Raw genomic sequence first — 23,604 nt, 5'->3', positions numbered from 1 at the left:
CATCTGCTGGATTTGTCCATTATAAAATCACTGTTTTTCTCTTTGTCATTAATAAACATATTGGCACAGTTAGTTGAGACTGCAAATACCATTTTTCCTCAAATTTTTGCTGACGACTTTCAGCATTCGTTGGTCGATCAGACAGTTGTCACTGCGGTGTTCTCAGGGTAGTTTTCTATTTTCTTGTGCCTTCTACATCTATTAATTAGAATTCTTCTATAAGGAAGAGCTGTTCTTTCTCCCTTATTTAATTATTTAGTGATTTTTAAAACTGATTTACTTGTATTAATACGGACCCATGGATGTTTATTTTATTCTGCAGGTTGTGATCAATCCGACATTACTGTTATTTATGTTGCTGCTTCAATTGTTCCAGCTTTGACTGTTAGGAGCTTTCTCAGGTTGCTTCCTGTGCCTTTTGGCACGTCCCCATCCTTTCCAAATTTTTCCTTCCTTACTAGCCCCCATGATGCCTCAGGCTTATTTGATATTTTCCCTGCTCCAGTCCTGGTATAGAAACACTAATGATACTGCTGTGTAACAGATCAGGAATAAAACACAATACAATTTTTTAAGATTATCTATTTATTTTGAGAGAGAGAGAGAGAATGAGAGAATGAGCAGGGAGGGGAAGAGGGAGAGAGGGGAACAGAGGATCCAAAGTGGGCTCTGTGCCGACAGCAGAGAGCCCAGTGTGGAGCTTGAACTCATGAACTGCGAGTTCAGATCATGACCTGAGCCAAAGTCAGAAGCTTCACCGACTGAGCCACCGAGATGGCTCATAAAAAGATATAATTATTGATATCTGCCTGATAGAACTAAAATGATATCCCAGACCTCAATATCACCACCATTTACAAACTCTGTAATTAGTTTAGATACTGTGGTTTCATTTTATTGTTTGCCATTTAAGTAACATCTAGACACACAGGGGGTCATATCATAACACCTCTGAGAATGCATGTTCCACATCAGCATTTTTCTTTCTTACCTTCAGAAGAACTATCCACGAGTCTGAATTTATGTTTCTCTTCTTTTAAGATATAGAGAAAACACTTGGATCACATCTCTGCTCATCTCAGGTCTTCAGCTCAGAATGAATGGCCCACAATTCCAGGCCTTCATTGCAGAAGCCAGGATGGGAAAGGTAAGGAAAAAGAAGGAGGCAGGACACAGCAAGGATGCACACAACACTCAGAAAATCACCACCTGTGGAGGGTCTCCCAGCCTGCAGACCCAGCCGACAGGCCTCACCAGCATATTTTCCTGGTTGTGTTGATGTTGGATTTGCTTATTCTCAACCCTGACACTGTTCAAATCTTGATGAGAGAGAAGAAGAAAGCAAAGCAAGCAAATGTAGGGATTTTTCTCTGTGAGTGTTCCCTGGATATTTTGGTTCTGGCATCCAGCCAAGAAAAACATATATGCTCCAAGAAGCATCACCCTCAGCTGGGACCTGCCACCTGTCAGCACAGAGGTTTTCTTATCAAAATAAGGCAGGGGTGAAGAAGACAGAGGTTGCTTGAATCCCAGGTTCCCAGCCTGCACCTCTGCCTCCGGGTGCTGTAAACTTGTCCAAAGCATGAGAGAGGTCACTGCCGGGCACACTTCCCATGGGAGCCAACAGAAAAGCCAGAGAGTGTTCAACACAAAGCAAGACAATGAAAAAACATGAAGACTGAGGTTTGAGAACCCTCCCCCAGGTGATGCAAAGATACTCACTTTCTGGGTCTCCGAAACTGACTTTTTTTAAAGCTTTTTTTTTTTAATGTTTATTTATTTTTGCGAGAGAGAGACAGAGAGGCAGAGCGTGAGTGGGGGAGGGGCAGACAGAGAGGGAGACACCATCCAAAGCAGGCTCCAGGCTCTGAGCTGTCAGTGCAGAGCCCAACATGGAACTCAAACCCACGAACTGTAAGATCATGACCTGAGCAGAAGTTGGGTGCTCAACCGACTGAACCACCCAGGCGCCCCTCCCTGAAACTGATTTTTTTGTTCTGTTAGTTGATAGGAAGCTGTTTAGCAAGAACAGGATTCCTAACATCATGCCAAGCTTACAGTTAACTCAAACCCACAGCTTTGGGGATAGATCGTATTTTCCCAGGCATTGAGAGAGCTTGCTGCAAAGGAAGTATTGTTTTAATTTTTTTTAAAAAGAATATAAAAGGAGCGTAAGAGAACTCTTGTATTCTTTACATCTCTATCATCTTTAAATTTGTACACTTATTTTGAGAGAGAGAAAGAGAACAAGTGGGGGAAGGGGGGGGGGGAGAGAGAGAGAGAGAGAGAGAGAGAGAGAGAGAGAATCCCAAGCAGGCTCCACACTATTAGCACAGAGCCTGATGTGGGGCTCAAACTCAAACTGTGAGATCATGACCTGAGCCAAAATCAAAAGTCAGACACTTAACCGACTGAACCACTCAGGCATCCCTGCATCTCTATAATTTTTTATGTCTTTATTTCTGGGAAACTGGAAGCTAGATGAGAAAAACGTACCGAAATCATTGGAAGTATATGTAGCTACTATGAACTGCACTGTGTTCCTCCCGAAAAAGATATATGTTGCAGTTAGAAGGTGATCTTGTTTGGAAATACGGCCTTTGCAGATTTAACCAAGTAAAGATAAGATAAGATAACCAAGTTAAGAACACCGATGTCCTGGGGTGCCTGGGTAGCTCAGTCGGTTAAACGTCTGACTCTTGGTTTTGGCTCAGGTCATGATCTCACGGTGAACTTGAGCCTCATATTGGGCTCCGTGCTGACAGCACAGAGCCTCTCTGGGATTCTCTCTCTCCCCCTCTCTCTGCCCCTCCTCTGCTCTCTCTCTCTGTCAAAATAAGTGAACTTAAAAAGAAATAAGAACACCAATGTCCTTATTAAAAGGGAAAATTTGAAAACAGACACACACAGAGGCAAAACGATGTGAACACACACAGAGCACACCATGTGAAATAAGGTTGTGGTCATGCGTTGCAAACCAAGGAACACCTGAGGCTACTGGAAGCTAGGAGAGAGGCATGAGCTTCACAGGGAGCATGCCCCTGCTGACATGCCTTGATTTCCCACTTCTGGCCTCCAGAGAGCAAATTTTTGTTGTCTTAAGACATTCATTTGTTGTGTTTTCTCATGGTCGTCCTCGGGAACGAACACAGCAGCATCAGAAGACCACACGTTCACTGTTGTAAAATTACACTGATAAGACGGTCTCTAGGCTCTTCAAGGATTCCATCCTGGTCATCCATTTCCCAAGAAAGTCCTCAGGAAGCAGCCAGGGTGACAGTCACATGTGTGTACCTGTCGCAGCTGCCCAATTTATTAGCTGCATGACCCTGGGCAAGCTCCTAAATCTCTCTGAAGCACTTCCTTGATTCTCAAAATGAGGCTAGTGAAACCATCTTTCTAGGGCAGCTTCAAGATTAAAGGAGACAATGTTTTTGAAATGATCTATTGGGTGGCCTTTCAGTAGATGTTGGCTCCTTTCCTAATAAACGTGAAAGAAAACCCTTCCTTCTAGCAGGTAAGCTGGTGTTGGATGAGAATCCAATGTCTCTTCAGCCTAATAGATATTAGTAAGTGTAGCAGACCCTGTCAGGGCTCAGACAATTGCTCAGGTCAGCGAGCCCCAAACCCAGGGTTGAGAACTCTAATTCTTTGTAACAGCATGTTTTCTTTACCATTCATGACAATGTTTAGGAAGTCAACATCAGGCTGGATTATATTCAAGTCTCAAACAAGGGAAGTGAACTCTTCAGAAGTTATTCATTTGGGAGCTGACTGAAACAGTAATTTGTGAGTTATTACTGTATTGAAACACTTCCATATGATCCATATAAAGGAGAAGTTGTATAGTTGAAGATAAAACATTGAAGGGTTATGTAGTTTAAGATAAAAAAGAACCAGCTGAGAGAAGCCAGCTTGCAGGCAAGAAAAAAAATTAAGCAGGAACAGCAATTATCGGGGCACCTGGGTGGCTCAGTTGGTTGAGCGTCCTACTTCGGCTCTGGTCATGATTTCGAAGTTCGTGGGTTCAAGCTCCACATCGGGCTCTGCACTGACGGTGCAAAGCCTGCTTGGGATGCTCTGGCCCCAGCCTCGCTCTCTCTTTCAACATAAACTAAAAACAAAACAAAAGAAAAACTTAAACTTAAAAAAAAAATGAACAGCAATTATCATCTACCCTGTTGGCACTATATTTTGGGGGGTTTATTAGTGTTCCCCAAAATCAAATTGCAAGTATCTAACACATCTGGTTTTGGAAATGACTAGCAAAAATATTTGCTGATATTTCTTTGACTTACTCGACTTAAATAAAACAAATCCAACTTTGTGGCTATTTCTCCCTTGATTTGCCCTCTTACATGATGGCTGAGGTATTGCCAGAAAGTCCATAAGTGTCTAACAAACATTAATCGAGTGATATTTGCAGCTTTAGTTTCACTGAACAAAAAGTTAGAATATACGAAGATGAATTCATAAAATTAACATTTACTGAGTCCTGACTATGTTCCCAGCAAGGCGCTGGGATATTTAATATGGGGATAGATCAATGAACCGTCACAGGGAGGTTGCCACAAAAGCTCCTTGAAAACTATCGATGGGGTAAATGCTACTTTTGGTTGGATTGCCTGGACCAGAGCCTGAGCCAGGGAATCAGGTGCACAGGATAGACTGAGGGTGGGGGGCGGGGGGAGGGACTCAGGAGAAAAAGAGGAAGAGAAGCTCTGTGTCTTCATCTCCTCATTTACAACTTGGGGATACATATCACAAATTATTATGGGGTGCCTGCGTGGCTCTGTTGGTTAAGCGTCCAACTTCGACTCAGGTCGCGATCTCACAGTTCCTGAGTTCGAGCCCCACATCAGGGTCTGTGCTAACAGCTAGGAGCCTGGAGCTGCTTTGGATTCTGTGTCTCGCTCTATCTCTCTACCCCGCCCCTGCTTGTGCTCTGTCTTTCTCTCTCTCCCTCTTTCTCTCTCTCTCTCCGTCAAAAATAAGCATTAAAATAAAAAATTAAAAAAAAAGAAATTATTCACTGAATCAATAGTTTTTTTTTTTTAAGATAAACCTACAGTTCTTTTTTTAAGTTTATTTATTCATTTTGAGAGAGAGAGAGAGCATGAGCAGGGAGGGAGGGGTAGAGAGATAGGGAGAGAGAGAATCCCTGCTGCACTGTCAGGGCAGAGACTGAACTCACGAACTGCCAGATCATGATCAGAGCCAAAATTGGACACTTAACCGACTGAGCCACCCAGGCGCCACTCAACAATTGTTTTTGAGCACACTATACACCATGCACAGTTTTAGGTACAGTGCATAACACAAACAAAAGAAACTAAGCCCTCCTCATGGGAGACATTCTTGTAGATTCCATTACTTCCTGGTCCCCTTTTCCCCTCCTGGGAGTGTACTGATTAAAGTGCCTTGTTCCAAGCCATTTGCCCTGGAGCGAGGGGGACACAGAGCCTGGACTGGCATCTTCTTCTGAGAGGCTCAGAGTCCTTGCCTGACTCATGTCATCTTCATGGCTTCCCAGGGAGCGTGGAACAGCGTAAGTATTATTTCCACTTTACAAAGATGGGAATGGTAGTCCCCCATTACCCCTGAGATCCAGTGGCAGAAACATACTAAAAGTAATGTCTCCTGTGTTCTAGACTGCTTCCTTCAGTCTTCCAGCAACCAGCATTTGAAGTGAAGACGTATTAGATTTAATACGAAGGTGAGCTCATCAAAATCCTTCTGTGACACCTCTGATTCCTGAGGATGAGTTCTTGAGGACACTGCCTACATCCTGCCTCATCATTGCCCACAAGGCCAGTCCAGGGCTAACTTATTAACTTGGGCATAGGATAAAACCTCGGACCCTTCCCAGTTCTGGACACCCATGTACAAGAAAACTGTTTATTATTGCAAATCACTGAGTTTGGGGATGGTTTGTTACACAGCAGAATTGCGGTGATAGCTGACTAATAGAGGGATCTTTCATTAGCATAATTGGACAGACTTAGTCAAAGGCTATCACTATTTTAAAGTTCTTGACCCACATTGCCAATTTGCTTTCCAGAAAGATCGTTCTGATACACGCTCCTACCCCTGCAGTGACATTTGACTGGATTTTTCCTGTAGAAATGCTAAGGTCTTCTATTTTTTCCTCCCTGCATGCCTCCCCTCAAGTAAGTTTTGCCTTCTTGCCACTTTGTTTTGTTTTGTTTTCCAGTTGGCAGTCGGACCCAGGAAACAGGGCAAATTCATGAGTGAGTCTGTGAAGGCAGCGGTCTGTTAAGTGATCTTAGGAACTGTGGGTGGGTGTGTTGCCAGAAATAATATCACAGCAACTCTCTACAAGGCCTTGGGTGAAGCCCCAGCAAACCCTGCTGGCCTGCTAAAACGAGCCCCAGATTTATATAATAAATTGCATCTCATTATCTTCTCTCTGGCGCCTTCCTGAGTAATCTCCAACACAAGCTTGGTGGAAAGTGCTAGAAGAAATGGCAGACTTGCCAGAGCTCAGCCCCGAGGCCAACCCTTAATAATCTACTTCAAACGGGACTGTTTTGTGACTGTGCCCCTTGTGGCAGAGAGGGAGCCCGCTGTCTCTCTGGGTGGGCCTTTCATTCCCAGAGGGCGTGTCTACTCTCTCCTCACCTGTCCCCACTCTTAGAGATTACAAGTTCAAACCCACCAAAGACCAGGAGGAAGGCCAAGGAAACCCCTGAGAGTCAAGGGGCTTTCACACAGAGAGAATATCTAAGGCATTTAAACGTGCTACCACATCCACAGAAACCATTTCCCCCCGCAGGTCAAAGCAGTTTGCGTTAAGGCTACAGCATAGCTTTGGTGGTCAAGGGTTTAGAAAACCTAGAGCGGGGGTGGTAAACTTATTCTGGAAAAGGCCAGATAATAAATGTTTTCGGCTTTGTTGGACCATATGGTCTGCTGCAACCACTCAGTTCTGTCGTACGTGTGTGAAAGAAGACAAATTGGGTGCCTGGGTGGCTCAGTTGGTTAAGCATCCGACTCTTGATTTTAGCTCAGGTCAAAATCCCACAGTTTCGTGAGTTTGAGCCCCGCATCAGGCTCTGTGCTGACCACACAGAGCCTGCTTGGAATTCCCCCTCCCTCTCTGCCCCTACTCTGCTCGTGCTCTCTCTGTCTCTCTCAAAATAAATACATAAACTTAAAAAAAACACACACACAAACCACTGAGTGTTGCTGTATGTATGCCAATAAAACTTTATTTACAAAATCTTGCTGACCTGTGACTCAGGAGATGGTGGTTAAAAAAGAGGCAGAGCCCTGCCTTTAGCTGCTGAGGTGGGAAATATGTAAGTATTTTCATGTCTTCATTTAACAAACACTTAAATAGCCTCATTATGTTCCAGACATTTGGAAGAACTTTATAAATATTGATGCACTTAATTATCACAATAACCCTATAAAACAAGTGCTATTTTTCTCCCTGGTTTGGCACAGAGAGGTTAGGTCACCTGCCCCAGGTCACACAGTGGTAAGTGAATGTCAGATTTGTGTTCTTACCCATCAGTGTGTGCCGTGAGAGGCAGACTGGCCTTCATGGAAGGAACATCCACTGTGCACCTGCTCTGCATCAGCCTCGGGGAGAAGGGAACGGGCCATGGGTGATTAAGACCTATTCTCACCTCGAGGAGCTCCAGCCCTGCAAATTAATGAATGTGAATACAGGAAAGCATAGGCTTCAGGAGGATTCCGTTTCTATGACAGTCAAGAACAAGCAAAACTCATCTATGGGATAAAGGTCAGAAAACTGACCATGCGGATGCCTGGGTGGCTCAGTTGGTTAAGCGTCCGACTCTTCGGCTCAGGTCATGACTCACAGTTTGTGACTTTGAGCCCTGCATCGGGCTCTGTGCTGATAGTGCAGAGCCTGCTTGGGCTTCTCGCTCTCTCCACCCCCCTCTCTCTCTGCCCCTCCCCTGCTCTCTCTCTTTCTCTCTCCCTCTCTCTCTCTCTCCCCCTCTCTCTCAAAATAAGTAAATAAACTTAAAAAAAAGAGAGAAAGAAAAATGGGGATCTTGGAGCATACCAAGTAGGGGAGGCACAAGTTACTTTCCACAGTGTCCTTGATCTAGGTGTCTGGTATACCTAGGTTAAAAAAAAAATGATCAAGCTGACTCAATAAAATATACATACTTAAAAGGAAATTTTTTTAAGTTTATTTTTGAGAGAGAGAGAGCACCAGAAGGGGAGGGGCATAGAGAGAGAGGGAGACACAGAGTCCAAAGAAGGTTCCAGTCTCTGAGCTGTCAGCACAGAGCCCTACGTGGGGCTCGAACTCACAAGCCATGAGATCATGACCTGAGCCGAAGTTGGATGCTTAACCGACTGAACCACCCAGGCTCTCCTAAAAGGAAATCTTTAAAGAGACAGGGAAAATGATCAGCCCAAGCCTTGGGACTGAAAGAATACGTTCAAAAATCGACTGAGCACTCCCTCCTCCGAAGAAAGGCAGACTCTGCACTCACTGTCCCCAGCTCAGAGGACCAAAGTTGCTCATGTCTCCCTGATGGTATGGCTGTCTCATCCCAGTGTAGACCTCAGACCTCAGGCCCTCAGCTGGAGGTTCTAGGAAAGGCCTCCTGACATCTGCGATTCCTTTATTTCCTGTTCTTCAACTTTAGTAGAACCCACGCAGAGATGAGGTTAGGGCGATTCTCAGCCCATCACGTCATGTTCTTGCCAACAACCTATCCACCCAGCCATCCACCGCCATGTCCACTGAGGCCCCCGACCATCTACGGAGCCACTGATCCACCAGCCCGCCGGCCTGTCACCTCCAACTTCTGTCCCTCACGTGAGGAGCTGAGGGTCTTTGGAGGTGATTTTCTTCTTGAGGTTGATTGCGTGTCTTGGGGATTTTCAGAGAGGATGACATCCTTGAGGGCTGTCCTCACAGTCAGGAAGGCTTCACAGACACAGAGAGATGGGAGGGAGGTTGAACGAGTCACTGGTGTCTGATTACTCAGGTTCACACCCACCGCTCATTGGCTTTGCGAGCCTGGGCAATTTTAAGAAACCTCTCTGTTCCTCACTCTTCTGACTTGCAAAAGCCAGTGAGGGAAATTACCAAAATGCCCACAAACCTCCACTCCGCCTTGTACCCACACCCCTTGCCAAGTGACTTCTCAGCTCTCCCTGGAGAGGTTGAGCCTGTTTTCTGACCCCTCAAATCCGGGCCAACTTTGTGACTTGCTTTGGACAACAGAATGTGGCAAAAGTGACATTGTGCCGATTCCAAGCTAGACCTCACAGGCCTTCGCTCCCCCTTTGTCCTTCTCCCTCTTCTCCTCCACCCGTCTCCCCTCTCAATCCTGCCCCCACCGTGGAAACAAGCCCACGCTACCCTGGTGGAGGATGAGGAGCCACGTGGACCCAAACCCTCCATGGCTGCCGCCAACAGCCATCCGACCCCCAGAAGCTGAGCCTCCTAGCTGACCCATAGCTGACATACGATGGAGCTCAGGACAAGCCAGGAGGACTGCCCAACCGAAATTACTCACGAAATCACAAGCACATGATTAGTGATTCTTTTAAACGGCTATGTTTTGAGGTGGTTTCCTGCAAAACCATTGCAGCACAGGAAAGCACTGTAACAGGATTATGTGCCTCACGCACCTCACAGGCTCTGGAGGGAATGAAAGGAGGGGGTCTATGTAAAAGTGTAATTCGGTGGCTGGCGCGAGGCCACATTCCACGAATACTAACTGTTACTCTGGACAAGGAGATCAAACCCACAATCTCGGCCGAATTAATTACGCTGGAAGTTGACTCCACCTGAGCACTGAAAAGGCCACTCGTGGACCCGTATGTGGCCCCGCCCACAGAAGCCTGGGCTCTGCCTAAAATTTCTAGCCAAACCTTTTTACGGTTATATCATTAACAGACACCGATGAACTAGCTGAGAAGGGACGTGTGAAGTCTGGTGGACATGTGATGCTGGACTCACCTGCCGTGCAAATTTTGGGCACCTGCTGCGAGCCAGCAGACGGGTTTCAACAGTCCGTGCCCAGCTTCCTGGAGGACGTTCGGGCCCTCCTCTGGGAAAAGCTGGGATTGCATACGACTGGACCCGAGCAGATGGCCCCTGGCAGCGTGCCTTCCTCCCACTGCTGAACAGCTTTGAGCTTTAGTGGATCACCGAGAACTTGTGGTGCTTGAATTCTCATTTCAGAAGTGAGTCCCAGCTTCGGCACCAATACAATGGTTTAGATGCACAAGGATGGTTTTTTGCTTCCTTGTTTGTAGCAGCAAAAAACCTGGACACTGTAGGAATATCCATCTTTAGGGAGGCGGTTGAAAAGATTGTGATAGTTTTACACCTATGGAATATTATGCAGCTGTGTTTAAAGCCATGTATTTTGACCCGGAGGGAATCTCTATGCTGTTAATCTCTATGTTAAAGGAGAAGATCAAGTTACACAATAATTAATGCACAGAGAAGGATCGCATTTTTATAAAACAACAAAATCCCATCTAAGCGAATAAATATTAGTATGAGCTTGTGTGTGGTATTGAGAAGGTAGAGAAGGATACACACCTGGAGGGGGGGCAGCTTGTTAGCTTATACCCTCTTTTTTCACTTTATTTTTTATTTGCTAAATGATTCATGTATGTTCTCACCTGCATCCCTCACTTTCTCCCCCTCTCTCTCTTGCTTGGGATCTCTCTACACACACACACACACACACACACACACACACAGAATTTTTTTCCTAATCCATTAGAGAGTAAGTTACATATATCATGGAAATTTACCCCTAAATTCTTTGATGTGTTTTTGTGGTCCTAAGAATAGGACCACAAGGTGGTCATGATCTTCAGAAATTTAGCATTGATGCTAATTATGTTCTCTGATCACAAGAGAATTAAACTAGAAATCAGTAACAGAAGGATATATGGAAATTTTCCACAAGATACGGAAATTAAATGATTCACTTCTAAGCAACTCATGGGTCAAAGAGGCAGTCATGGAGACATGAGAATATATTTTGAATCTAACAATGTTAAAGAAGAATATTCCCATCTAAGCTACAGATTCACGTTTACTTTTCTTTGGTAATGTTTATTTATTTTTGAGAGAGAGAATGGGGGAGGGGCAGAGTGAGTGGGGGTACAAAGGATCTGAAGTTGACAGCATGGAGCCAGATACAGGGCTCAAACCCATGAACTGTGAGATCATGACCTGAGCCAAAATCAGACACTTAACTGATTGAACCATCCACCCAGGTGCCCCTATGTTTCCTTTACAGATTGTTTATAATTCCTGTCCTTTGCCATGTGACTTTATATACCCACTCACTGGAATGGGTGGTTACTTCCCTTCCCTGCTGATATTGGGCTGGGACATGTGACTTGCTTTGGCCACATGAAAGGGGCCAGAGTGAGAATGTGCTGGTTCCTGACCAAGGCCTTGTGTGTTTCCAGTATCTTGGACCTCTGCCATTGTGTTGAGAAGAGCTTGCCTCTGGCACCTGATTCAGTGTTGCTCTGGGACCCAGAAGGAACAGGTGTGGGGCAGACCTGAGCCTAACCCAGCTGCACACACAAATAGATCTGGAGTGGCTCAGCCAACCCCTACCAACCTGTAGACACAGGAGACATAAATACTTGTTGCAGAAGACCACTGAGAGTTTTGCATTTGTTTGTTATACAGCAATGACTGGCCAATACAGTAGCTAATATTTAAACAACAATTTAGGGATCTTTGTAAGATCTTTACTTATGTTAAGTCATTATACCAACAACAATCCTTTTTCACAGATAAGGAAACTAGTTTACGTAACTTGCTCAAGGTCACCTAGTTAGTAAGATAGTAGGTTATGTGACCATGGGACATATTGCTTCTGGACTTCCAGCTGAGTGGCAATAATTGGTGGTGGTGGTTGTTTGAGCCACTTTTGAGTTGAGGCTTATCTTACTTGCAGCCTAACACGTCTTGCCTCAGCCACCTGCACAACCCTTCTCCCTGCCTCACCTCCTGGCCTCATCTTCTCCAGCCCTAGGGAATCCCTGATGACCTTGGGGAGGAGGCATTGCTTTCCCCGAACATTAATTTACACTTGGTATCCTCCAAGGTGCTCCAAGGGTTAGACCTTTGGAGCACAGGAGCCAGCGAGTCTAGTTTCCTGTCTACAGACGGGCAGGGAGGGAAAGAATGAACACCACTTTGAGGCTAAAGACAAGGGGTTGTGAGCACAAGATGAAATTGAACAGAGTCAGCTTCTACCTAAAGAAGAGAAGCGGGTCCTTCTCTGGCTTCTTTCAGAGCAGGTTAGTTATGAACACTCAGATCGTCAGGCCTGGAGAAGGAATGCATTTCAAAAGGAGAGATGAGGAATCTCGTGCCTGGGAACCCTTTGAGGGCCAGGCTCGGAGCAAGGGCATGGAACTGTGAGTGTGCAGAGGGTGTGAGATCAGGTGCACAGATTTCCATCCTTGGTTATTCCCCCCAGCCTGTGGTTCTCAACCTTGGCCATACATTAGAATCACTACCAGAGCTGGGAAGCTTTTCTTTCTTTTTTAAGTTTATTTATTTATTGGGGTGCCTGGGTGGCTCAATTGGTTGAGCGACCAACTTCGGCTCAGGTCATGATCTCACGGTTTGTGAGTTCTAGCCCTGCGTTGGGCTCTGTGCTGACAGCTCAGAGCCTGGAGCCTGCTTCTGATTCTGTGTCTCCCTCTCTCTCTGCCCCTCCCTGACTCATGCTTTGTCTCTCTCTGTCTCAGAAATAAATAAACATTAAAAAAAATTTTTTTAACTTTATTTATTTATTTTGAGAGAGAGAGAGAGTGTGCCCAAGCATGCTGCGTACACACAAGGCAAGGAGGGGCAGAGAGAGAGAGGGAGAGAGAGAATCCCAAGTAGGCTCTGTGCTCATGAACTGTGAAATCATGACCTGAGCTGAAATCAAGAGTCAGACACTGAGCCACCAAGGTGCCCCACGCTGAGAAGCTTTTAACAATCCCTGTGCCCTGGCCATGCCCCAAACCCATTACATCAAGTTCTCCGGGGATAGGCCCCAGGCCCTGGGGTTTTTGTGGGCAAGGTTGGGGTATACACACAGTCCCGTTTTAACTAGGGATTTCTCCTCTCCCCTGAGGGTAATAACCATTATTATGTGCCCACCAGCTACCAGGCTGCATGCCAGATGCCGCACATGGTATCACAGGTGATCCCCACCACAAATAACATGTTTTTAACAAATAGGAAAACCGAGGCAGAGCTAGCAAGCAGCAGGTGCTGGAGTCAGGCCCAAACAGTCCAGAGGCCAAGCTTTTTACAGTCGCACACATACCTCTGTGATTCAAACGACCTGAGAATTAGGACATAAGACAGAAATTTCCGTGAGGTTCAAAACAGGGCCCGGCCTGGGTGGGCAGAATGAACAGTCCACTGTGGCTGGCTGGACGGAGCCTGGAGAAGGAAGCCAGGTTCCTGGGGGGTGGCCAGGCCCTCAACGCCCAATGGGAGCAGATGGAGAAGGAAATCAGGCTAAGCAGCCCAGTTTTTCCTGACAGCCTTTGCTCCCAGGACTCCGAAATGGAGTGTGCTTGGTTGAGGACCAGCTGAGGACCTGGAAAAAAATGCCCCAAGACCTGCCTTAGGGTTGTTTTGTTTTTGCTTTGGTCTCTCCCTGCTCTTGCCCTCACTCCCTCCCCCACCCCCTACTGCTTCCCTCTTTCCTTCAAAAAAAACTTTCAAGAGACCCTCTCTGCAAATTCCCAAGATGGGGCCAGCCAGGTTAGACTCAGAAAAATCACTACTTTGATTGTAGAAAGAATGGTTATAAATAAATAAGGAGAAGCACCAAGACTCCCCTATTCCCTTGAGATTAACAGAAAGTTTACAAAAGAAGTGCTACCAGGAAACAATGGACAATGTTCAAACACACTAATAATTTAAGTGACAAATTATTGCTTATGTAAAAATTAGCCAAGTGTCTTTAAGTGATAAAACCCAATCTTGGTAGTTTTGGGGCGAGACTGCTGCCTTGGTACATTAACGACCATACTGATGAGGAGAAAGTGGCCATGAAAATGGTCACATCCTTTGACTTGAGAAAACCACTGCTGTATCCAGAAGTTAAACAAATCCAATCCGTGGCAAAAAGGCTTAAGCACAAATATGCCCCTGGAGTGTTATTTACAAAAGCAGACCTCTTAATGAGGAAAAATAAAGAATAACTAGGAAAATAGAGCCACTGGAAATTGGGCGTGAAAACAATTTAGCAAGTGGGAAAAATCATGAGGATATAAAACAGTAAGTGATATGCTCAGGACACGGAATTCATGTGTACCAGCATTATACTGTGCTTAAAAAATAAATGGACCCCCCGAATGAAGGCAATTTTAGAGCGCAAAATTGTTTTTACTTTCTTTAAAAAATGTTCTCTATTATGCTTATAATAATTTATATACAAAGCATCCAATTTTTAAATTAAATTACATTTTTATTATTTTTTAAAATTATTTTTGAGAGAGAGAGAGATAGAGAGACAAAGTGCAAGTGGGGTAGGGGCAGAGAGAGAGGGAGGCACAGAATCCGAAGCAGGCTCCAGGCTCTGAGCTGTCAGCACAGAGCCCGATGCGGGGCTCGAACCCACAAACCGCGAGATCATGACCTGAGCTGAAGTCCGGCACTTAACCGGCACTTAACCAGGAACGCCCCAATTTTTTTTAAAAAGAAGCACCACCACCTGATAGCAGGATGAAAGGTGGACGGGGAGTATGAAGCATCAAGAAGGCTCACACAGCACCTCGGGAAGGGATGCCAAGAGAAGGTGACAGAAAGCGGAGAGAAGAGGGTGGGCCAGAGTAGAGAGATATTTAGAAAGCTGACTGGCAGAATTTGGTCCTGACTGGCCAAAAAGGAAGCGGGGTGGGGTAAACTGAGGCTCAAGGTTTTAGTTTGGGCAATGCACTGAGCAGTGGTGCTGCTCTTGGATGGAAAACACAGCAAGGGGAGTGGACTGTCAGCAAAGGGACCTGGGGTCTCTTCCTTCTGCTCCTCCTTTTCTCTCTCTTCTCCTTAAAACAAAAACAAGAACAAAAACCCAGCATTATTGTGGTGTGATTTACATAGCTTACCATTGACCCATTTTTGTATAGGAGTCAATGATTTTGTAGCCTATTTACAAAGTTGTGCAACCACACCAGGATCCCATTCTAAAACGTTTCCAAAAAGAAACGTTGTGCCCATTTACAGTTACTTCCCATTCCTATGGCCCTTCTGAGTAACCCCTAACGTTTCTGTCTCCATAGATTTGCCTTCTCTAGATATTTCCTATAAAAGGAATCATGCAGTATGTATTCTTTTGTGTGCGGCTTCTTTCAGTGAACATAATGTTTTGAAACGCTTTCATGCAGGCGGTTTCATCCAGGTTGGAACATTTATCAGTGTTTCGCTCCTTTTTATTGCTGGGTCGTATTCCATCGTATGCATATACTGTATTTGTTCGTCCATCTGTCAGTTGATGGACACTGGGTTGTTTCCATTTGGGGGCTATTCTGAATAATGCTGGAATTAACCTTCGTGTACAAGTCTTTGTGTGGACATATGTTTGCATTTCTCTGGAGAAGATTCCTGAGTCATATGGCAATTCCATGTTTAACGTTTTGAAAAACTGCCAAACAGTTTTCCAACGTGACTGCACCATTTTACGTTCTCACCAGCATTGTACGAGGGCTCAAATTTCTGCACAGCCTTGCCAACACTGATTATGTCTCTTTGATTAAAGCCATGCTGGTGAGTATCATTTGAATTTCCCTAATGGTTAATGATGCTGAGCATTTTTCATGAGCTTATTGGCCATTTGTATATCTTCTTCAGAGAACTGTCTCTTCAAATCCTTTGCCCATTTTTAAATTGGGTTGTTTGTCTTTGTAAGAATAATTCAAGGGGCGCATGGGTGGCTCAGTCAGTTGGGTGTCCAACTCCTGATCTTGGCTCAGGTCATGATCTTACAGTTCATGAGATCAAGCCCGGCTTTGGGCTCTATGCTGACAGCATGGAGCCTACTTGGGATTATCTCTCTCTCCCTCTCTCTCTGTCCCTCCCCCACTTGCATACATGCTCTCTCTCGAAAATTAAACAAATAAACATTTTTTAAAAATAAAAATAGGTTTGGGGTGCCTGGATGGCTCAGTCGGTTAAGCGGCCAGCTTTGACTTGGGTCATGATCTCGCGGTTCGTGGGTTCGAGCCCTGCAACCGGCTCTGTGCTGACAGCTCAGAGCCTGGAGCCTGCTTCAGATTCTGTGTCTCCCTCTCTCTCTGCCCCTCCCTCATTCTCTCTCTCTCTCTCTCTTTCAAATAAACATTTAAAAAACAACAAAAATAGGTTTGACTTTTTAGAGCAGTTCTAGGCTCATGCAGAATTAAGCGGGAGGTAGTTTCCCATAGACCCCTGCCCCCATATCACAGCCCTCTCTCCATGATCAACATCTCACATCAGAGTGGTACATCTGTTACAGGAAACTTATATTGACACATTATCCTCCAAAGTCCATAGTTTACATGAGGGCTCACTCTTGAAGTGCATTCTGTGGATTTGGACAAATGTACAATGACTTATATCCATCATTGTACTATCATACAGAGTCTTTTCAGTACCCTAAAGATCCTCTATGCTCTGCTTAATAATTCCTCCCTCTCTCACTAACCCCCAGAAACCACTGATCCTTGTGCTGTTTCCACAGTTTTGCTATTTTCCAGAATGTCACATAGCTGGAATCACACAGTATCTAGCTTTTTCCAATTGGCTTATTTCACTTACTAAGTATGTGTTTATGTTTCCTCCATGTCTTTTCATGCTTGATAATCATGTCTCTTTAGTGCTGAAAAATATTTCATTATCTGGATGTACCACAGTTTTTTTTTTTCCATTTACCTACTGAAGGACAGACACCTTGGTTGCTTCCAAGTTTTGGCAAATATGGATAAAGTTTTATGTGGATATAAATTGTCACCTCAATTTGGGTAATATGAAGGAGTATGATTGCTGGATTATATGGTAAGACTATGTCTGGCTTGGTAAGAAACTGCCAAACTGTCTTCCAAAGTGGCTGTACAATTTTGCATTCCCACCAGCAGTGAGAGAGAGTTCCTGTGGTTCCACATCCATGCCAGCACTGGGTGTTGTCAGTGTTCTGGATTTGAGCCTTTTTAATAGATGTGTATTGGTATTTCATTGTTGTTTCATTTGCATTTCCTTGACGTCATGATGTGGAACATCTTTTCATATGTTTATTTGCTCTTTGTCTATCTTCCTTAGTGAGGGGTCCATATCTCCCACCATTTTTTAATCCGATTGTTCATTTTCTTATCGTAGAATTTTAACTGTTCTCTGTATATCTTGGCTAATAGTCCTTTTATCAGATGAGTGTTTTGCTAAGATTTCCTCTCATTCTGCCATTTGTCTTTTCAGTTTCTTGGCAGTATCTTTCATAGAGCAGAAGTTTTTAGTTTTAACAAAGTCCAGCTTATCAAATCTTTCGTTCATGGATGGTGACGTTGGTGTGGTATTTAAAAAGTTATCATGGGGCCTCTGGGTGGCTCTGTCAGTTAAACATCCGACTTCAGCTCAGGTCATGATCTCACAGTTCGTGAGCCCCATGTTGTGTTCTGTGCTGACAGATTGGAGCCGGGAGCCTGCATTGGATTTTGTGTCTCCCTCTCTCTCTGCCCTTCCCCTGCTCGCACTCCGTCTCTCTCTCTCTCAAAAATAAATAAGTGTTAAAAATAATATGGAATACTACGTGGCAATGCGAAAGAATGAAATATGGCCTTTTGTAGCAACATGGATGGAACTGGAGAGTGTTATGTTAAGCGAAATAAGTCACACAGAGAAAGACAGATACCATATGTTTTCACTCTTATGTGGATCCTGAGAAACTTAACAAAAGACCATGGGGGAGGGGAAGGAAAAAAAAAGTTAAGAGAGAGAGAGCGAGCCAAACCATAAGAGACTCTTAAAAACTGAGAATAAACTGAGGGTAGGTGGGGGGTGGGAGATGGGCATTGAGGAGGGCACCTGCTGGGATGAACACTGGGTGTTGTATGGAAACCAATTTGACAATAAATTTCATATTAAAAACAAAGAAATTAAAATTGAATTTTAAATGTTACATAAATACTCCCATTTGAATAATAAATAAATAAATAAGTTATATACCCAATGTCATCTAGATTTTCTCCTAGGGCTTTTATAGTTCCTTTTATAGTTCTGTGTTTTACATTTAGGTCTATGATCCATTTTGAGTTAATTTTTGTGAAAGGCCTAAGTTCTATGTCTACATTCTTTTTTTTTTTTTTTTTTTTTTTTTTGCGTGTGGACATCTATCTAGCTGTTTCATCACTGTTTGTTATAAAGGCTATGTTTTCTCCACTGTATTGCCTTTGCTTCTTTGTGAAAGATCAGTGGTCTATTTCTGAGCTCCTTATGCTGTTCCATTTATCTATTTGTCTGTCTTTCACCAATACCACGTTGTCCTGATTACTGTAGCTTTATAGTAGGTCTTGAAGTTGGCTAGTGTCAGTCCTTCAACTTTGTTCTTTTCTTTCAATATTGTATTGGCTATTCTAAGTCTTTTGGCTATAAACGTTAGAATCAGTTTGTCAATATCCACAGAATAATTGCTGGGATTTTGATTGAAATTGCCTTGAATCTATACATCAATTTTGAAAGAAATGACCTCTTGACAATATTAAGTTTTCGTATTCACAAACATGAAACATCTCTCCATTTACTGGTTCTTTGATTTCCTTCATCAGAGTTTTGTAGCTTTCCTCGTATAGATCTTGTACATATTTTGTTAGGTTTATACCTATGTATTTCAAGTTTTTTGGATGCTAATGTAAATGGCATTGTGTTTTTAATTTCAAATTCCACTAGTTCATTGTTGGCATATAGGAAAGCGACTGACTTTTGTGACTGACTTTGTATCCTGTAATCTTGCTATTTGCTTATTAGTTCTAATTTTTTGGGTCAGTTCTTTCAGATTTTCTGTAGAGACAATCAATCGTGTCATCTGCAGAGTTTTACTTCTTCCTTCCCAATCTCTGTATCTGTTGTTTCGTTTTCTTGTCTCATTGCATTAGCTAGGACTTCCAGTACAATGTTAAAAGGAGTGGTAGGAGAGGATATCCTTGCCTCATTCCTGATCTTAGCTAGACAGCTTCTAGTTTCTCACCATTAAGTATGATGCTTAGGTGTAGGCTTTTTGTAGAAGTAATTTATCAAGTTGAGGAAGTTTCCTTCTTTTACTACTTAGCTGAGAGTTGGTTTTTGTTTTTGTTTTCTGAGGGTTTTTGTAATGACTGCATGTTGGCTTTTGTCAAGTGTTTTCTCTGTATCTTGTGATATGGTCATGTGATTTTTATTCTTTAGCCTGCTGATCTGATGGATTATATTAGTTGATGATCTAATGTTGAACCAATCTAACACACCTGGAATAAATCCCGTTTGGTCACGGTGTATAATTCTGTTTACAAATCATTGAATTTAATTTGTAAATATTTTATTGAGGGTTTTTGCATCAATGTTCATGAGAGATCAAACTGGTCAGTAGTTTTCTTGCAAATGTCTTTGGTTTTAGTTTTAGGGTAATGCTGGCTTCATGGAAGCGTTAGGAAGTATTCCTTCTGCTTCTATCTTCTGGAAGAGACTGTAGAAAATTGGTATCATTTCTTCCCTAAACACTCCGTGGGACTTACCAGTGAACCCATGTAGGCAGTTGTTTGTTCTTTTATTGTTGAGTATTAAGAGATCTGTATACATTCTATATAGAAGTATCTTATCAGATACATGATTCCCAAGTATTTTCCCCTAGTCTGTGGGTTGTATTTTTACTTTCTAGATGGTGTCTTTTGAAGTGTAAATGTTTTTCATTTTTATTAAGTCAAATTTTATCCATTTTTTCTTCTATCAATTGTACTTTTGGTTTTTGTATCTCAGAAAAACCATTGCCAAGCTCAAGATTGTGAAGATTTACTTCTATATTTCTTTCTAGGAACTTATTAGTTTTAGTTCTCACATTTAGGTGTCTGATATATTTTGAGTTAATTCTTGTATGGTGTGAGGTAGGGGTTCAAATTTAGTTTTCTGCATGTGAATATCCAGTTGTCCCAGCACCATTTACTAAAAAGATCATTCCTTTCCCATTGGTCAGTTGATTATAAATATAAGGTTTATTTCTGGGCTCTCATTTCTATTCGATTGTTCAATATTGTTTGCCCTTTTGCTATCACCCCACTGCCTTGATCACTGTGACTTTGTAGCAAGCTTTGAAAATGAGAGTTACAAGTTTTCCAACTTTGCTCTGGAATTTCTTCTTGAATCTTACAAGTTGTCTATTCAACAGTAACAAGAGAAAGGATTGTAGTTATAATACAGTGGATTGAATTATAAATTAAAAAAAATTATTTGTGTGATTAAAAGTAAAGGTTCTGAAGTCAGACTGCCAGGCTCTGCCAGGCTGTGAGATTTGGGGCAAGTTAATAACTTCTCTGTGCCTCAGTATTTTTCTCCCTTGAGAAAAACGAAAATCATGATAGTGTGTACCTCAACGAACTATGGTGATTTAAATAAGTTTCCAAGTTGTTCAAGGCTCCTAGAATGGTGCTTGCACATCAGAAACACTCAGTAAATGATAGGCATGATTATGATTTCTATTGATTGTATTTCAAGACACTGGGTCTCCTTTTATCCAGCAATTCCACTTCTAGGAATGTATTCTTTTTTTTTTTTTTTTTTTTTTAATGTGTGTTTGTTTTTGAGACAATGCAAGAGACAGAGTGCAAGGGGCCGAGGGGCAGACAGAGGGAGACAGAATCTGAAGCAGGCTCCAGGCTGTGAGCTGTCAGCACAGAGCTCGACGCGGGGCTCAAACTCACAAACCGTGAGATCACGACCTGAGCCGAAGTTGGACGCTTAACCAACTGAGCCACTCAGGTGCCCCTCTAGGAATGTATTCTAAGGAAACATCCATGCATGTGCCTCCAGATCTAGCTTCAGGAGTGTTTAATGCAGTATCGTTTACAATAGAGAAATTGGAAACAAGGAGCATTTGTTAACTTATGTTACACTCCTATAATGAAATACAATTCTATCATACACGATGTGTTTTTGTTTGTTTGTTTGGTTTCTTTGAGAGTGAGCCAACATGGACAGGGGAGGGGCAGAGGGAGAGACAGAATCCCAAGCAGGCTCCACGCTTAGAGCCCTACGTGGGCTCGATTCCACGATCCTGAGATCATGACCTGAGCTGAAATGAAGAGTCTGACACTCATCCAACTGAGCCACCCAGGCGTCCCCATACATGACATTTTTAAAACAATGTTTGATAACTTGGAATGCTATTTCTGATCACCTACAGAAAAAAATAGAAAAAATTTAAATGCCTTATAGAATAAGGTATACAATTTGACCACAATTTGTTTTAAAAAGTAGTATATGAAAAAACCAAATGGTATTGCAAGGGCATGTCTATGTAAGCGAAAGAAAAGGCTTTGGAAGATTTATACTAAAATTTCTAAGGTGATTGGCACTACTGGGTCAGAGAAGCCAACTCTTAGGAAATGCAGAAAAGGGTCAAAAGGGTCCTTTGACAAGTAATGTCTAGAAAAGGTAAGTCTCTAGAGACAAAACCAATTAGTGGTTGCCTGGCACTGGGGGTAGGAGTGGGGGTTGGCCACAGAGGAGCTCCAGAGAGCAATTTGGGCCTATGTTCTAAAACTGGGCTGGTGATGGTTGCACAACTCTATAATTTTACTAAAAATCACTAAATTGTGTCCTGAAAATTGGCAAATTTTACAGTATGTACATTATACCCTAATAAAACTTAAGTGGGGGGGGGGTCGGGGGTAATTTAAATGGGGGTTGGGATGGGCCTCACACAGCCAGGCCTCAGGGAGAAGCCCCTCACCTCAAGTCTGTCTGGGACTGTCTTACCCTTCTTTTTTTTTGTTTTTTTTTTTACAGACGTGGCCACCCAGGGCTCCTGCACTCTGGCCACTAGTCGTGCTGCCCTATCATTCCTAGTGTGGACGAGGTGCCCACCAGCTCTGGCCCACCCGGTTGCCCCAAAGCAGAACTACTCCAAGTGGGGCGGCCACATCAAGGTGTTAGAACTTCTATAAAAGCCTGTTGTGTTGACTATATTTTGGTGGCCCCCCTCACGGACCACATATCCTGGTATTTGTCCCTTGTGAAGCCTTCCCACGTGGTGTAGGCACTTGGCCGTGTTGCTGGCTCTGGGCAATGGGGCAGCAGGAAGCATGTTGCAGGTAGAGGCTTGGGAAGCATTTCCAGCTGGGGTTTGTCCCCCTGGAGTGCTGGAAGAATGTTGCTTCTTGGAACGCAGCCACCGTGGCATGACGCAGTCCAAGCAAATATGTGCAGAGGCCCACGTGGACTGGAGAACTGAGACCACTGGTCAGCGGCCCCGACTGAGCTCCCAGATGCCAGTAGCTGCCCCGGTGCCCTGGTCAGCACCATGGGAAGAGCACCGCCCAGAAAACTCACTGCTATGGTTTCAAGCCACTAGATTCTGTGGTGGCTTCTTATACAGCAGTAAGACATCCTTTATCTTCTCTGCCATCAGAAAAGTTCTGGTAAATGTTGAGACGCACGACCTCTAACGCACTAACTGGCCCCCAGGCTGAGGCATCTCCACCTTCCCACGACACTCTGCTGTTCCTGCAGTGGTGGCCAGCATTTTACCGAAGGGGCGTCAGGGGTCCAAGAGCTACTTCCTGCACTCAGGCTCTCATTTAGGCTGGGTGCTCACTGTGCTGCGATGTGAAAGTGCAGGGCAGTGCTGAGTTCTCAATGCTGCTTCCTTAAGGGGATGCACATCTAGAAGGCCAAAAGGACATCGTTTGCATGCTAAGACGGGTGGTGCAGAACTTGAGGAGAGGCAGGATATTTGCATCTTCTCAATCTCCCCTCGAAGCCTTATTTGCAAACAGAGTGAAGGACAGAGTTCACTTTGCCAGAAATGGGACTTAAGGGGCAGCAGGGACTTGCTAAGTGGTGCACATGCAGGGTGTTCCTGCCAAAGGGCCCCACAGGACTCTGAACAGGACACAGCAGACAGCCCGACCTCAGGGACATTCTGCAAATCAACTGGCCGCTACCCTTCAAAAGGGTCCACTTAACAAAGACTTGGGGGCGGTTCCTGTGAGACCAAAGAAGCTTGACAACTGAATGCACTCTTGGTCTGGATTTTCTTCTGCTTTTAAGGGCAGTTTCACAATTAATGAAACCTGAGTTAGGTCTGTAGATCAGGTAACAGCATGGTGTCAGTGTTAACTTCCCTGATTTTGGTCATCGTACTGTGGTTAGGTAAGAACATTCCTTGCTTTTAGAAATGCACATTGTCATGTTAAAAGGAGCATGGTATCTGCAACTTACTTTTATTTTTTTAAGACTTTATTTTGGGGGGGGGCACTTGGGTGGCTTAGTCCGTTAAGTGTCTGACTTCGGCTCAGGTCATGATCTCACGGTTTGTGGGTTCAAACCCCGCGTTGGGCTCTGTGCTGACAGCTCGGAGCCTGGAACCTGCTTCAGAT

The sequence above is a fragment of the Prionailurus bengalensis genome, chromosome A3, assembly GCF_016509475.1.
Source record: "Prionailurus bengalensis isolate Pbe53 chromosome A3, Fcat_Pben_1.1_paternal_pri, whole genome shotgun sequence".
Classification (NCBI taxonomy): domain Eukaryota; kingdom Metazoa; phylum Chordata; class Mammalia; order Carnivora; family Felidae; genus Prionailurus; species Prionailurus bengalensis.
Note: the sequence above shows the minus strand (reverse complement) of the source record.